Source organism: Prionailurus bengalensis, chromosome C1 (assembly GCF_016509475.1).
Source record: "Prionailurus bengalensis isolate Pbe53 chromosome C1, Fcat_Pben_1.1_paternal_pri, whole genome shotgun sequence".
In the NCBI taxonomy this organism is placed as follows: Eukaryota; Metazoa; Chordata; class Mammalia; order Carnivora; family Felidae; genus Prionailurus; species Prionailurus bengalensis.
Window position 1 is genome coordinate 199,596,163 of NC_057345.1, and position 16,018 is coordinate 199,612,180.

The following is a 16,018-nucleotide window of genomic DNA, read 5'->3' on the forward strand; positions in this document are numbered from 1 at the left end:
TGTTTCCATATATTTTTTAATTTCTTCTCTAATTGCCTGGTTGACCCACTCATTCGTTAGTAGGGTGTTCTTTAACCTCCATGCTTTTGGAGGTTTTCCAGACTTTTTTCTGTGGTTGATTTCAAGCTTCATAGCATTGTGGTCTGAAAGTAAGCATGGTATAATTTCAATTCTTGTAAACTTATGAAGGGCTGTTTTGTGACCCAGTATATGATCTATCTTGGAGAATGTTCCATGTGCACTCGAGAAGAAAGTATATTCTGTTGCTTTGGGATGCAGAGTTCTAAATATATCTGTCAAGTCCATCTGATCCAATGTCTCATTCAGGGCCCTTGTTTCTTTATTGACCGTGTGTCTAGATGATCTATCCATTTCTGTAAGTGGGGTGTTAAAGTCCCCTGCAATTACCACATTCTTATCAATAAGGTTGCTTATGTTTATGAGTAATTGTTTTATATATTTGGGGGCTCCGGTATTCGGCGCATAGACATTTATAATTGTTAGCTCTTCCTGATGGATAGACCCTGTAACTATTATATAATGTCCTTCTTCATCTCTTGTTACAGCCTTTAATTTAAAGTCTAGTTTGTCTGATATAAGTATGGCTACTCCAGCTTTCTTTTGGCTTCCAGTCGCATGATAAATAGTTCTCCATCCCCTCACTCTCAATCTAAAGGTGTCCTCAGGTCTAAAATGAGTCTCTTGTAGACAGCAAATAGATGGGTCTTGTTTTTTTATCCATTCTGATACCCTATGTCTTTTGGTTGGCGCATTTAATCCATTTACATTCAGTGTTATTATAGAAAGATACGGGTTTAGAGTCATTGTGATGTCTGTATGTTTTATGCTTGTAGTGATGTCTCTGGGACTTTGTCTCACAGGGTCCCCCTTAGGATCTCTTGTAGGGCTGGTTTAGTGGTGACAAATTCCTTCAGTTTTTGTTTGTTTGGGAAGACCTTTATCTCTCCTTCTATTCTAAATGACAGACTTGCTGGATAAAGGATTCTTGGCTGCATATTTTTTCTGTCTAGCACCCTGAAAATCTCGTGCCAATTCTTTCTGGCCTGCCAAGTTTCAAAAGAGAGATCAGTCACGAGTCTTATAGGTCTCCCTTTATATGTGAGGGCACGTTTACCCCTTGCTGCTTTCAGAATTTTCTCTTTATCCTTGTATTTTGCCAGTTTCACTATGATATGTCGTGCAGAAGATCGATTCAAGTTACGTCTGAAGGGAGTTCTCTGTGCCTCTTGGATTTCAATGCCTTTTTCCTTCCCCAGTTCAGGGAAGTTCTCAGCTATGATTTCTTCAAGTACCCCTTCAGCACCTTTCCCTCTCTCTTCCTCCTCTGGGATACCAATTATGCGTATATTATTTCTTTTTAGTGTATCACTTAGTTCTCTAATTTTCCCCTCATACTCCTGGATTTTTTTATCTCTCTTTTTCTCAGCTTCCTCTTTTTCCATAACTTTATCTTCTAGTTCACCTATTCTCTCCTCTGCCTCTTCAAGCCGAGCTGTGGTGGTTTCCATTTTGTTATGCATTTCGTTTAAAGCGTTTTTCAGCTCCTCGTGACTGTTCCTTAGTCCCTTGATCTCTGTAGCAAGAGATTCTCTGCTGTCCTGTATACTGTTTTCAAGCCCAGCAATTAATTTTATGACTATTATTCTAAATTCACTTTCTGTTATGTTATTTAAGTCCTTTTTGATCAGCTCATTAGCTGTTGTTATTTCCTGGAGATTCTTCTGAGGGGAGTTCTTCCACTTGGTCATTTTGGATAGTCCCTGGTGTGGTGAGGACCTGCAGGGCACTTCCCCTGTGCTGTGGTGTATAACTGGAGTTGGTGGGTGGGGCCGCAGTCAGACCTGATGTCTGCCCCCAGCCCACCGCTGGGGCCACAGTCAGACTGGTGTGTGCCTTCTCTTCCCCTCTTCTAGGGGCGGGATTCACTGTGGGGTGGCGTGGCTCGTCTGGGCTACTTGCACCCTGCCAGGCTTGTGATGCTGAGGATCTGGAGTATTAGCTGGGGTGGGTAGGCAAGGTGCACGGGGGCAGGAGGGGCAGGCTTAGATCGCTTCTTCTTAGGTGATCCAGTTCAGGAGGGGCCCTGTGGCAGCGGGAGGGAGTCAGATCCGCTGCAGGAGGTTTGGCTCCGCAGAAGCGCAGAGTTGGGTGTTTGCGCGGAGCCTCCGGGAGCAAGTTCCCTGGCAGGAACTGGTTCTCTTTGGGATTTTGGCTGGGGGATGGGCAGGGGAGATGGCGCAGGCGAGCGCCTTTGTTCCCCACCAAACTGAGCTCTGTCGTCAGGGGGCTCAGCAGCTCTCCCTCCCTTTGTCCTCCAGCCTTCCCGCTTCCCGAGCAGAGCTGTTCACTTATGACCTCCCAGACGCTAATTCGCGCTTGTTGTGGGAACACAGTCCGTCAGGCCCCTCCGCTTTTGCAAGCCCGACTCGGGGGCTCTGCTTGGCCGGCGAGCCGCCCCTCCGCCCCGGCTCCCTCCCGCCAGTCCGTGGAGTGCGCACCGCCTCGCCGCCCTTCCTACCCTCTTCCGTGGGCCTCTCGTCTGCGTTTGGCTCCGGCGACTCCATTCTGCTAATCCTCTGGCGGTTTTCTGGGTTATTTAGGCAGGTGTAGGTGGAATCTAAGTGATCAGCAGGACGTGCGGTGAGCCCAGCGTCCTCCTAAGCCGCCATCTTGCCTATAGTTTCTAATTTATATTTCTAGGAATCAGCTGTCTTCAAGATGATAGTGCGTTCCTTGGCAATACAAATCTGAAAGCTGTTAATAAATTCTGTCATTTATTCCCATTGTCTTCATCATGCACCGAAAAATAAGAAGTACAAAGCTATATTTTAGAAGATTGACAGATTGTCCATGCATATGCCATATTAATCTGTACAGTCAAATATATGTTTTGTAGAACACAAGGCATACAATATTTTTCAGGGTTAAAAAATAAGGAACAAATCTTTTCAAGCTGTCCAAAAAACCGTCTTGTAGTTCGAAAAGACAGAAAGACTAATGGTAAATCCCAAAGAGTAAGGAAAAGAAAACAAAGCCAGGTTCTGAGATCTATCAGGAGAAAATGGGAGTTAAAACATGGTGGAAACAGAGGATTTGACATGGAAATTTGAGAACACTGAACTGTTGATCATAGGCTCATTTACTTATAGTCCCTGAATTTGGGAGCAAATTTGGGAGAGGGTGATGGTATTCTAAGCTTGGGAATAATTGAGCTTCTGACAATATTGTAGGAGCAAAATATTTAATGTGAATAATTAACTTACTTAATAAGATGTGAGTTTCTGTATTCACTTAACTGTTTATTCTATTTCACTTATCAGAATGAAACATTTTGTAAATGACAAGTCACACTGTTAAATATTCCAAGTAAAACGTAGGCATTTACTTAAATATTGTGTCATTTGCAGCAAATTACTTCTAACCTTTTCAGGTTATCAGTACACAAATAATGACTGAAAACATGAGAAAAGGCCACATTTTGGTTTTGCATTTTTATGTCATAAGGAAAAGCTTGAGATTTTTCTTCACTTCTTTTCTTACATAGTTGCTTTTATCCTACCTGCGCTGGTTTTGAGGGAATGGGCTTGTTGATGAGAGGTGACAAAGGGGGAATGTCTTCCATTTGAGCTCCTTGGTAGTGCATAGACAGAGATGAGAAAAGGGGGAAGTCAGAAAAAAGGGGAGGGTGCAAGGGTATTAGAGCTTCACTGACCTTCTTTTAACCATTTTGTCAATGATGAGCCCTCATCCGAGTTCCAGAAATTTCTAACAAGTGAAAGTTTCTACCAAGAAATAGCCCTAAATGATCCATGTCTTCTTACATATATGAACTTGGAATTCACTATCTTACCATGATCTAATTATATAACTCAGTAATTTTCAGAAATAGCCAACTATTATATTTTTCCAGGCAAAGTGTGGCAAAGAATAAATGCTTTTAAGAAAAGTAAAAACAAGCACCCACATTGATTTTGAAGACAAAGACAGTTATGAATACTTTTAATGTTGAAATAAAAGAACAAACATCTGATCCCCTAAGAGGAATAATATTAAGAATACTCATGATTTTACAAAAGAAGCAAAGGTGTTAAGAAGAATAAAATATATAAGCTGTCCATGATTATTCAGAATTTAATTTGTATATTTTTCATTTGGTAAAGAATTCAGATTCTTTGCTTCTTCCTCTCTCTCTCTCTCTTTTTTTTAAATTTTATTATCTTAATGCTTTTCTTTTAGTAGTTGCTATCACTTCCAGGGGAAAAAAAAATGTTTCCTGAAGATTCAGAAGCAGACAGAAATCCCCAAACGATTACATTGCCCATTTTCTCTCTACTGTTCGTAATAATCATTTTAGAATAGAAAGTTCTAAAAAAAATGAGCACAATAGGAACTAAAGTTACCATACAAGGGGCGCCTGGGTGGCTCAGTTGGTTAAGCATCCGACTTCAGCTCAGGGCGCGATCTCACGGTCCGTGAGTTCGAGCCCCGCGTCAGGCTCTGGGCTGATGGCTCAGAGCCTGGAGCCTGCTTCTGATTCTATGTCTCCCTCTCTCTCTGCTATCCTCCGCTCATGCTCTGTCTCAAAAATAAATAAACGTTAAAAAAAAACATTAAAAAAAATAAAGTTACCATACAAGAAGATGAAAGAGTTCTTGGCTACTATTTTGTTTTATTTTCAAATATAATTTATTGTCAAATTGGCTTGTATACAACACCCAGTGCTCATCCCAAAAAGTGCTCTCCTCAATGACTATCACCCACTTTCCCATCTCCCCCACCCCCCATTAACCCTTAGTTTGTTCTCTGTGTTTAAGAGTCTCTTATGGGTTTGCCTCCCTCCCTTTCTGTTTGTAACCTCTTTCTCCCTTCGCTTTCACCAGAGTTTTCTGATAAGTTTTCTCAAGATCCACCTATGAGTGAAAACATTATATCTTTCTTTCTCTGACTGACTTATTTTACTTAGTGTAATAGCCTACAGTTCCATCCACATTACTGCAAATAGCAGGATGTTATTCTTTCTATTGCCAAGTAGTATTCCATTGTATATATAAACCACATCTTCTTTATCCATTAATCAGTTGATGGACATTTAGGCTCTTTCCATAATTTGGCTATTGTTGAAAGTGCTGCTATAAACATTGGGATACATGTGCCCCTATGTGTCAGCACTCCTCTATCCCTTGGGTAAATTCCTAGCAGTGCTATTGCTGGGTCATAGGGTAGTTCTATTTTTAATTTTTTGAGGAACCGCCACACTGTTTTCCAGAGTGGCTACATCAGTTTGCATTCCCACCAACTGTGCAAGAGGGTTCCCATTTCTCCACATCCTCGCCAGCATCTATAGTCTCCTGATTAGTTCATTTTAGCCACGCTGAGCGGGGTGAGTTGATATCTCAGTGTGGTTTTGATTTGTATTTCCCTGATGATGAGTAACGTTGAGAATCTTTTTATGTGTCGGTTGGCCATCTGGATGTCTTCTTTGGAAAAATGTCTATTCATGTCTTCTGCCCATTTCTTCACTGGATTATTTGTTTTTTGGGGGTGGAGTTTGGTGAGTTCTTTATAGATTTTGTATACTAGCCCTTTATCTGACATGTCATTTGCAAATATCTTTTCCTATTCCATCAGTTGCCTTTTAGTTTTGTTGATTTTTTTCTTTTACAGTACAGAAGCTTTTTATCTTGATGAGGTCCCAATAGTTCATTTTTGCTTTTAATTCCCTTGCCTTTGGAGATATGTTGAGTAAAAAATTGCTGCAGCTAAGGTCAAAGAGGGTGTTGCCTGCTTTCTCCTCTAATATTTTGATGGTTTCCTGTCCCACATTCAGGTCCTTTATCCATTTTGAGTTTATTTTTGTGAATGGTGTGATAAAGTGGTCTAGTTTCAACCTTCTGCATGTTGCTGTCCAGTTCTCCCAGCACCATTTGTTAAAGAGACTTGTTTTTTCCATTGGATATTCTTTCCTGCTTTGTCAAAGGTTAGTTGGCCATACATTTGTGAGTTCAATTCTGGGTTCTCTATTCTATTACATTGGTCTATGTGTCTGTTTTTGTGCCAATACCATGCTGTCTTGATGATTACAGCTTTTTAATAGAGGCTAACGTCTGGGATTGTGATGCCTGCTGCTTTGGTTTTCTTCTTCACTATTACTTTGGCTCTTCAGGGTCTTTTGTGGTTCCATACAAATTTTAGGATTGTTCTAACTCTGAGAAGAATGCCAGTGCAATTTTCTTTGAGATTGCCTTGAATGTGTAGATTTCTTTGGGTAGTATTGACATTTTAACAATATTTTTTTTCTTCCAATCCATGAGCATGGAGTGTTTTTCTATTTCTTTGTGTCTTCTTCAATTTCCTTCATAAGCTTTCTGTAATTTTCAGCATACAGATCTTTTACATCTTTGGTTAGGTTTATTCCTAGGTATTTTATGTTTCTTGGTGCAATTGTAAAGGGGATCAGTTTCTTTATTTCTCTTTCTGTTGCTTCATCACTGGTGTATAAAAATGCAACTATTTCTGTACATTGATTTTGTACCCTGCGACTTTGCTGCATTCACATTCTAACAGTCTTTAGGTGGAGTCTGTTGGGTTTTCCATGTAGAGTATCATGTCATCTGTGAAAAGTGAAAGTTTGACTTCTTTGCCAATTTTGATGCCTTTGATTTCATTTTGTTGTCTGATTGCTGTTGCTAAGACTTCTAACACTATGTTAAACAACAGTGGTGAGATGGACATTCCTGTCGTGTTGCTGATCTCAGGGGGAAAGCTCTCAGTTTTTCCCCATTGAGGAGGATTTTAACTGTGGCTTTTCATATATGGCTTTTATGATGTTTAAATATGTTCCTTCTTTTTTTAAAAAATTTTTTTTAACATTTATTTATTTTTGAGACAGAGAGAGACAGAGCATGAACGGGGGGAGGGCCAGAGAGAGAGGGAGACACAGAATCTGAAGCAGGCTCCAGGCTCTGAGCTGTCAGCACAGAGCCTGATGCGGGGCTCGAAATCACGGACCGTGAGATCGTGACCTGAGCGAAGTCAGACGCTCAATTGACTGAGCCACCCAGGTGCCCCTAAATATGTTCCTTCTATCCCAACTTTCTTGAGGGTTTGTATTAAGAAAGGATGCTGTGTTTTGTCAAACACTTTTTCTGCATCTATTGACTGGATCATATGGCTCTAATCCTTTCTTTTATTAATGTGATGTATCACATGGATTGATGTGCAAATATTGAACCAGCCCTGCATCTGGCTGCTATTTTAAATGAACTGATAGTCTTTTGCCTCAAATGCATTATACTGCAGTATACTAGTATGTAGGAGTCTTTTGTTTACTGTTTTAAACCTGTTCTATAAAGTAGATATACCTGTAATATCTGTATAAATAGAACGAAGTAAATAACAGAAGATTTGAGTAAGCCAGGTAATTCCAGAAAAAGGAGGTACTCTGCAAGTGAGAAAATGAACATATTAGTTTTAATAATCACCTACAATAACCATATAGAATTAAGGTCCATTGGAATATGGCATGATAGATTGGGCAGGAATTACAGATCCTAGGGAGGGTAGATCTCTCATTTCCTGAGAGGCAATAATTTAAGGCGATTGTAAAATAATGTAGATAGATGGTGATGAGACATAAAATAATCAATAGGAGACAAGATCTGACAATGATTTGATAATGTTGTATGTTAAGGGAGAAAATGCAAAGGTAAGAGAAGAGCAGAGTGATAGTTTATGTTTGAATTCTATTAAACCAGGGTTTGCACTGTTTCAGTCTAAGAGACTGCACATAGCTTCAAGGGTCAAAACCTAGAGAGAGGAAAAAACCTAAATAGCTCCAGAAGCCCCAACTGAGAGCCTGAGGTGCTCACTAGGCTATCTCCCAGCACCAGAAGACTTACTACCTCCACTATCTCCCAGCACCAGAAGACTTACTAGAAAATCTCTTATGTTTTTGTTTCTCTCCCTATCTTACTTTCTAACGATCTGCTTAGAATCAGAAAATTCCATGAGAGGGAAACCACTGCCAAATATTGGGCTTGCATCCCTGTGCTTTTTTTCTTTCCAAAATCTCCACCTTTCAATTTTTGTTTCTTTGACAGCCCTAAATTCCAATTTCTTATATGTAGGTATTTATCAATTAACTATTAGGGGCCAAGTACTAGGTTAGGTGTTAAGGAAAAATTAAGAGCAAAAACAGATGTGGTCTTTATCCTCATGCAATTTAAAATCTCAAGGGCTCAGTAATAATCAAGTAATTACATAAATGCAAGTAGAACTGAGACTGAGACAAGTAGAAGAAGTGCAGGATGCTGCAAAACCATACAGTAGGTGAATTTGACTCTGATGGAGTGTCAGGAGATGATAATTCATCTCTGGTTAAGGATGGATAATACGTAGTTAAGGGAGGAGGAAAGTGAAGAGCATTCCTGGAAAAGGGAACACAGATACAAAAGTCTCATGCCGCATAGGGAGAATAGAGTGGGAGAAGCCTGATGTGCCTGAATGAAAGAACTTTGGGAACTATGACATGTGATGAGGCCAAATATGATGCTGGAGGCCAATTCACATAGTGCTTTTTAAGTCAAGCTGAGAAGCTTTATCTTCATCCTCAGAGCAATGGGAGGTCACTGAATGATTTTAAGCAAGGGAATAACATAATGAGAAATGCTTATTGGAAATATTAGCTGGCTGCAATGTGGGTAATAGCCTGTATTTCATTAAGTATTATAATTTAACCAATTTTATTGTTAGAGTCTAAAATTTAAAAAGATTATCAAACATATTCATGACCATAGAACTTGTAAATGATGGAGTTGGACTCAATTTCACAATAATATTTCGTGGCCTGGTAATCCTGTCTTTCATCCATATTGCTTTATGTGAAAGAGGAAGAGTACACATAGAAAGAATATAAAGGTAAAGGTAAACACTGGGTGGTGGTTTAGTTTCACTGTCAGATGACACCTGGAGAGGAGAGATTTTTTTTTTGCAGTGCTCTAGCTGCATCTTACAAATTTAATGCGTAGCATTTTCATTATCAAATAGTCCTAAATATTTTCTAACACCTGTTAGGAATTATTTTTGATTCATAGGTAATTTAGAAGTGTGTTTTTAAAATTTGAAACATGACATTTTAGCAATTACCTCTTAAATTTTTTAACTAAATTATGCTATGTCCAGGTAATATACTTCATATTATCTTTGAAATATCTTGATTGGCTTTACAGGCTAGTAGGTGGTCAGTTTTCACCACTGTTTCATAAATACTTGAAGAGTGTGTGAATTGTTTTCAGATACACACTTCTGTGTCCATTAGATGAAGGATGTAAACTCTTATCATTGAAATCTTCTAAATCCAACTGTTTTTTTGTCTCCCAGTGTATAATTACTGAGCGATATTAAACATTCCCCCAGTTTGTGAATTGTTGATTTCTTCTTCTAGTCGTGTCATTTTTTGAAGCTATTTTTTGGTGAACATGTTAGAACTATTCTACCTTCCAGGTTGATTGAACCCCCTTTCTATAGGTGATATGTTTTATCTTTAGCAATCCTTTTTTATCTTAAAATCTACTTTGTCTATGGGGTACCTGTTTGGCTCAGTTAGTTGAACATCTGACTCTTGATTTTGGCTCAGGTCATGATCCCAAGGTTGTGGGATCCTGCCCTGTGTCAGGCTCTGCTCTGAGTTCAGAACCTGCTTAAGATGGTCTCTCTCTTTCCCTTTCCTCTTTCCCCAGCTTGTGCTCTCTCTCTCTAAAATAATTTTTTTTAATTTTACTTTGTCTAATAATACCCCATAAGCTTCCATTTGGTTATAATCTTTGTTTCTTATCTGGTGTTCAGTCAAAATAATTTTTTATTAACCCTTTATTAAAATACAATTTACATGTCATAAAATTTATGAGTTTTGCATTCATTTGTATTGTATTCATTTTGTATTGTATTCATGTGTATTCATTTTGATTGCCTACATTTTCAAATTGGAAGAAAAGAGAGAGAAATACCAGGTTGGTGGGGAAATTGATGTTACAGCATGCTAGGAATAGTTGATGTGTATCCCAAAGAAGAAAAAACATGGTTGTTGATGCATGTCAACTGTTTCCAAATATGGAGGAATATGAATGTATTCTCCAGGGCTCCAGAGATCTAACCAAGGGAAAATCAGGGTAAGACACAGGGAAGTACATTTCAGGCTGTTAAGAGAATTCTTTGGGGATGGGTGCTGTCAAAAATGTGGTGAGATTTTCCTATTATGGAGAGTATATAAACAGAGCTGGATAATTACATGTTAATGGTATTGTAGAAAACATTTATCCTTTGGGCAGATGTAGGAAACTCATGATTTCTGAAAGTTCTTTCAACTCTTTGATTCTGTGATTCTCTGATATATAATTACATGTAGTGCTTCAAATTTATTAAATGATAAAAGAACCCAAGTATAAAAATATGGTAAAATGCAAATGAACTTGCTCATAGTTCAATTTTTTTTAAATTTAAAAATACCCTTATATAACAATGGTTATTACAATGCCTAAGGCACAATTAAAAGTCAGGTTCTAGGCAGTGTGGCAAGTTAGAAATACCTGATTACATAATAATACATTAATTCCTTTAAAAGCTTTCTTGAAATATATTGATCATTCATTTGAAAAAATTAGACATACTAGAAATTGCTGTAAATGTTAACTAAAAGGAGAATTATTATCAAACTTTATGTCTAACTTGATTGTTGGCATAAAATTGATGGTTTCTTTATTAGCACGAATCATTATTAATGTGCTCAGCATGTGACTAGCAGTGTTCCAAACAACTACAGAGAGCATTGTTCTATTAAAAAACAAAACAAAACGTAACAGTAAATGTTGGAGTTTTTCAAGTGAAGGGGTGATACTGCAATCTGGGAGATTCATTTGTGATGCTCAGTGAGGCCTGTTTTACAACCTTGGTACCTATAATAAATATACCTTTTGTTCTGCCACCAGATGGCAGAAGTAAGCATTACTTGGTTGAGAGTTTACAGGTAAAGTGTTTTAATATTTTTTACATAATTAGATTAAATCAAAACAAGCAGCTTGAATATTTTTTAATAGCTCTTCTAACAAATTTCGTAATGGTGAAGAAAGAAAATATTAGCTAAAATGACAATTTGGAATTAAATCCATTACAGTATTTTTAAAAGTATTCATTTATAATAGTATTTCTCTTTATTAAAACAAAAAAAAAGGCTGACAAGGAATTCCTACTGACATGTTTTAAAGTAAATATTTTCATCCTTTATGTATTACTAATTTCCATCTCCTCCTAAAGGTAGTCAGTGGACATATAAATAGGGGTAAATTTAAAAGCATTAGCCACATGTTAAATGTAAACCAAAGAAGAAATGTATTATTAAAGCATATATTATTTTAAAAAGAATTACTAAGTGTTACAAATGGGATATAAACAATCACATGTACATTAAAATTACCTGACTGGCTTAATACATTTTTGAAAAATAATAAAATTCATTCATACAAACCCTAGGCATTTTTAAAAAGTCTTTCCAAAGGGATACACGTGTTTCTTTACTAAATAGGAAATGCTCTGGCTATTCAAAAAATGTTTTCAAAGATCATGGATGAATTAGTTATTTTTCATATAAAGTCATATTTTTGTTCTGAAGTTTTTGTTTGGTCCTTTAAAAATTCCACTTCTTGTATCTGATTGATTCTTCAACTCAATATATTTGACTTATGACAAATAAAATATTAATATCTAGTAAGTTTGTTTGGTTAGAGTCATTTATATGGACAACGCCTTCTTTGTCAACCCAACATACTATTTTGATCTTAAACTCTCAGTAGCATGTGACAAAGCTAACCATACTTTTCTTCTTAAAAGATGATTTTTTGTTACCTCTGCGATACTGCATTCCTCTGTGTTCTACTTTGCACTCCTTTTAAGTCCATTTTTGGAGAAGGGGTTCTGGTTCTCTAGCCTGCTTGCGGGTGTTAGAGAGATAATAGATCATTTGTTTTCTCTCTTGCCAACATTTCCCTACATGATTCCATTCATTCTCTTACCTCTGAAAGTTACTTATATGATGAAGATTCCCAAATGCCTATGTCCCACCCATCAGACCCTTCACTGACCTCCAGACTCTTAGATCCAACTGCCTCCATGAATTAAGTCTCTTTCACTCTAGGACATACCCTTTTTGATGGCATTGACTTCATGAAGCGGCTGGGCTAGTTTTCCTGCAAAATGTTCCAATTTCTGGTAAAAATGTCAAAAACACGTTCAAGTAAAACTGCATGACCAACATTCTTCCAACATATTAAAAAAAAAATAAAACCTGCAATAGAGGGGCCAAGCTATCATCACTGTCCTCCAGAAACAGGATATGTATAAAAGGTTTTGAAAATTTATTTCTTCTCAGGGCAGCAGTAGCTATACAAATGAGGTATAATTTAACTTACAGAATAGACTTCTTAGGACTAAATGTAAACTTGAGCCACTGTGTATTAATACATAAATGTGTTAATTCTGAAGTTTGTTTAAAATGAGGATTCTTGGTTTATACTAGTTGTTTTATATTAAAATGCCTGTCAACTTGAATATGCCTGTAACACATATTTCATATTTAATATTTTACCTGGCTTGGAGTGGGAAACTTCCCAAGAGCCATCTCCCTACAAGGCTAGCTGCTGGCCTGCAACATATCTTAGGGCCAAATATTCAGCCCAAATGAAAACAAGCTATAGCGCAGACTCACTTTGAATTTGAATCAAGAAACATGGAAAAAATGAGACATTAGATAGTAGAATTTGCAGTTGTAAAGTCCATGGAGTAATGTGCTGAAGGGGCCATGACTGATACTAGTTATGAGTGAGGCTGTCCTTATGAGTACCTACTATGTGTCAAGTATTGTTCTGAACACTTGCCAAACAGGGGTAAGCAAAACAAAGTCCCTGTGGCCATGGAGTCTACAAACTGATGCACTCATCAAAACAACACGCAAGATAATTTCAAGTGGGTATAAGTGTCATAAAGCCATAGAGCTAATGAAACAGGTGTTCTGGGATGAAGTGGATTGGAGAGTTCCTGGAAAGCCACTTTGAGATGGTAACAACTGAGCTGAGATTGTGTGCACCAAAAAGGTGTCAGTCTGAGGCATATTTCAGGGAAGAACATTTTAAGCAGCAAGGAAAAGAAATGAAAAGGCCCTATGGCAGAAGCCAGAGAAGGAAGGGCAAGTACAGCTGGAGGATTGTGAGTCAGATGTATTCAGAGATGTGGGAAGAGACCAGTAGAACTGGGGATGAGTTTAAATTCCAAAGAAAAGCCAGTAAAGACTTTTAAGAGGTAACATGATGTGATATATGATTAATCTGGCTGCTGTATGGACATAAGGAAGAAATCCCAGTAAGGAACAAGAGAGACTAATAGATTTTTTGAAGTTTTTAAATAAGGCAACTAAGATTGCTTAGGAGGAACCAGATGGGATGATGGGTCCAAGCAGAGCTATTTGCTTTTGTTTTTATGTTTTCAGGATTGGGAAATCTTAAGCATGTATGTAGGCTTGAGTAAAGGTGAATGAAGAAAAGAAGAGGTTACAGAAATAGGTAGAGAAAAGTGACCAATGGTATAAGATCCTAGCTGAGATACTGGGATTTAAATTTAAATAGTTGGCTCTTGTCATATCATATGGATCCCATCAGAGCTCCTCACTTGCCTCAAGTAATGCAAGAAATCAGAAAAAATTTCATAGCATCAAAAGTTATGGTAGAACTTTTATTGGAAAAGGTTAAAGCTTGCATGGCTGGACTTAGCAAGATGGAGATGTAGAAGGACCTCCTGTTCTCATTATCATTTTGCAGAGAGGCATATAAGGAACAGAGCTTCTACTGGACATGGCATTTTAGTGGAAGAACCCCTCAGTTCTGTGTGTCTCCCTTTTGACAGAGCAAGCATGATAAATGGTCTTGTCAGTAGGAAAATACATTGGTTTTTGGCATCAGGTAATATGGATTTGGTGTACCAGCCAATTAGGAATTTGTTGGGAAAGTCAGATGCTCTCCACTTGGAGAAATAGAGATCAGAGTGGCCTGAGGAATTTTTCAGTACATGCTGGCTAGAGGAGAAAGCCATCAGTTCTATGGGAAGCTGTATTTGAGTGTATGCCTTGAAATAAAAAACAAAAAAGCCCATCTAGGTCTTAGCAAGTTCATTGTCCCTAGTATCCAGAGTAAGCGCCTGGGCCATTTTTGGATATTTCTGCTAACAGTATAACATATTTGAACAAGAACAGATACTCCCTCCAAGACTAGAGAAAATAAATGATTATATAAAAGTGAAGGTATCTGAGGCATAAAGGGAACAGGGAAACAGTAATTTAAGCAACTGATGTTCCCAATTTTCTCAGTGAATAAGCAGCAATGTCTCTGGCTGAGAATAGAAGGAGTTGTGTTCTTAAGCATGCATGTAGGCTTGTGTAAGGAAGTTTGAGGGACATAGTGAAAGTTTAAAATTATAAGTACAGAAACAAGAGAAGTTAAGAAAATTAATAAGATTGATAAACAATGCTGAGGGCCCACATGATAGACTTTTAGTTGTGGAGGGGTTATTAGTTTTAATGCTACTGTCATGAATGCGTTTATATGTGCATTCTCATGCTTTCCTTGAATAATATTCAGCCTCTGTTTATAGAGATAAGGTAAGGGTCTATAGAATTGATCCATATTTGGGGTTTTTCTAGGTGTATGTGCCAGAAGGATGATATTAATTGCAATTCAAGAACCTAGTGACATATTGGTTCTTATGATAAACCATATACCATGCCACCCACATATAGTGACAAAAGGATAGAAGCCATCAAGGGGCTTATAGGTCAAGAGAAAGGGATTCATCAAGAGGTCAGAAGTCCCATGGATTATAGGAGTGAGAATATGAGGAACTGGGATAGTAGGAGGCTTTTTATCAGACTGTTGAGTGGTAATGTTTATGTAGCTTTAGGTGTACCCATTTAAAGTACAACTAGAATATAACATTAGGATTTTGTTACCAAAGTGGATTGAAATGTCATTGGAATGAAGAAACCCCAGGGGCAAATGGAAGGCTCAGTCAGTACAGTATGTGACTCTTGATCTCAGGATCATAAAAAAAGAAACTCCATAATTTTCATGAATTCTGAAAATTTCTAACATTATAATAGGAATTCTGATGGGAAGAAAGAGTGTGACATCTCCCAATTTTTGGTAACTTAAAATAATTTATTGGGAATTCAAGTGATGAAAGTAACAAGGAAAAAGTAGAGTCCATATGACATTATGATATGAATCTTCAGAGAAGACAAGATATAAGAGTTTTCAAATATTGTTCTCACCTCCCCCGACACTATACTCCAAATGGTACAGATGTGGGGGTCATATGCCACCTCCTCAAAGAAGGGAAAATCTCAGTTCAGCCAGTAGAAGAGGAAAGAGTTTGAAGATAGAGGGCACATCAGAAGAGCTTTCAAGAAGGAAGCCAATATAGCAGGAAGAATGAGGGTCAAAATGTATCAAAAGAATGAAACTTTTAGAAAAATGTTTGCTTTCAGTTTGGCAGTAGAGGATTGCTGGGACAGGGATGTAATTAACTGTATTTAGCTTCAAATATTCTGCTACTGATTTAAGATGTTTTGGTTACAGAACTGACTGAGGATCCCAGTCAGTGTCTGGCTTGGTGTTAGAAATATGGAGGTGATATTTCAGAGTGTGGCCAGAGTCTTGTTTCACAAAAGGACAGTTCTCTGGGACAGTGACTGGGGCCTGTGGACACAAGGGTTGCTGTCCTCCTTTTGGGCCTGGTTTGTGTGTAATGTAGAGAATAAGAGAGAAGTAGAGTTTAAGGTAGACCATTCTGGAAATCTTGTTTTCATACTGACTTTTATTTGCTATGAAAAGTAAGCAATGGTTAATGCATAAGAATAATTCAAACATGCATTAATATTCACTCTTTATACTCGTGCTTATTT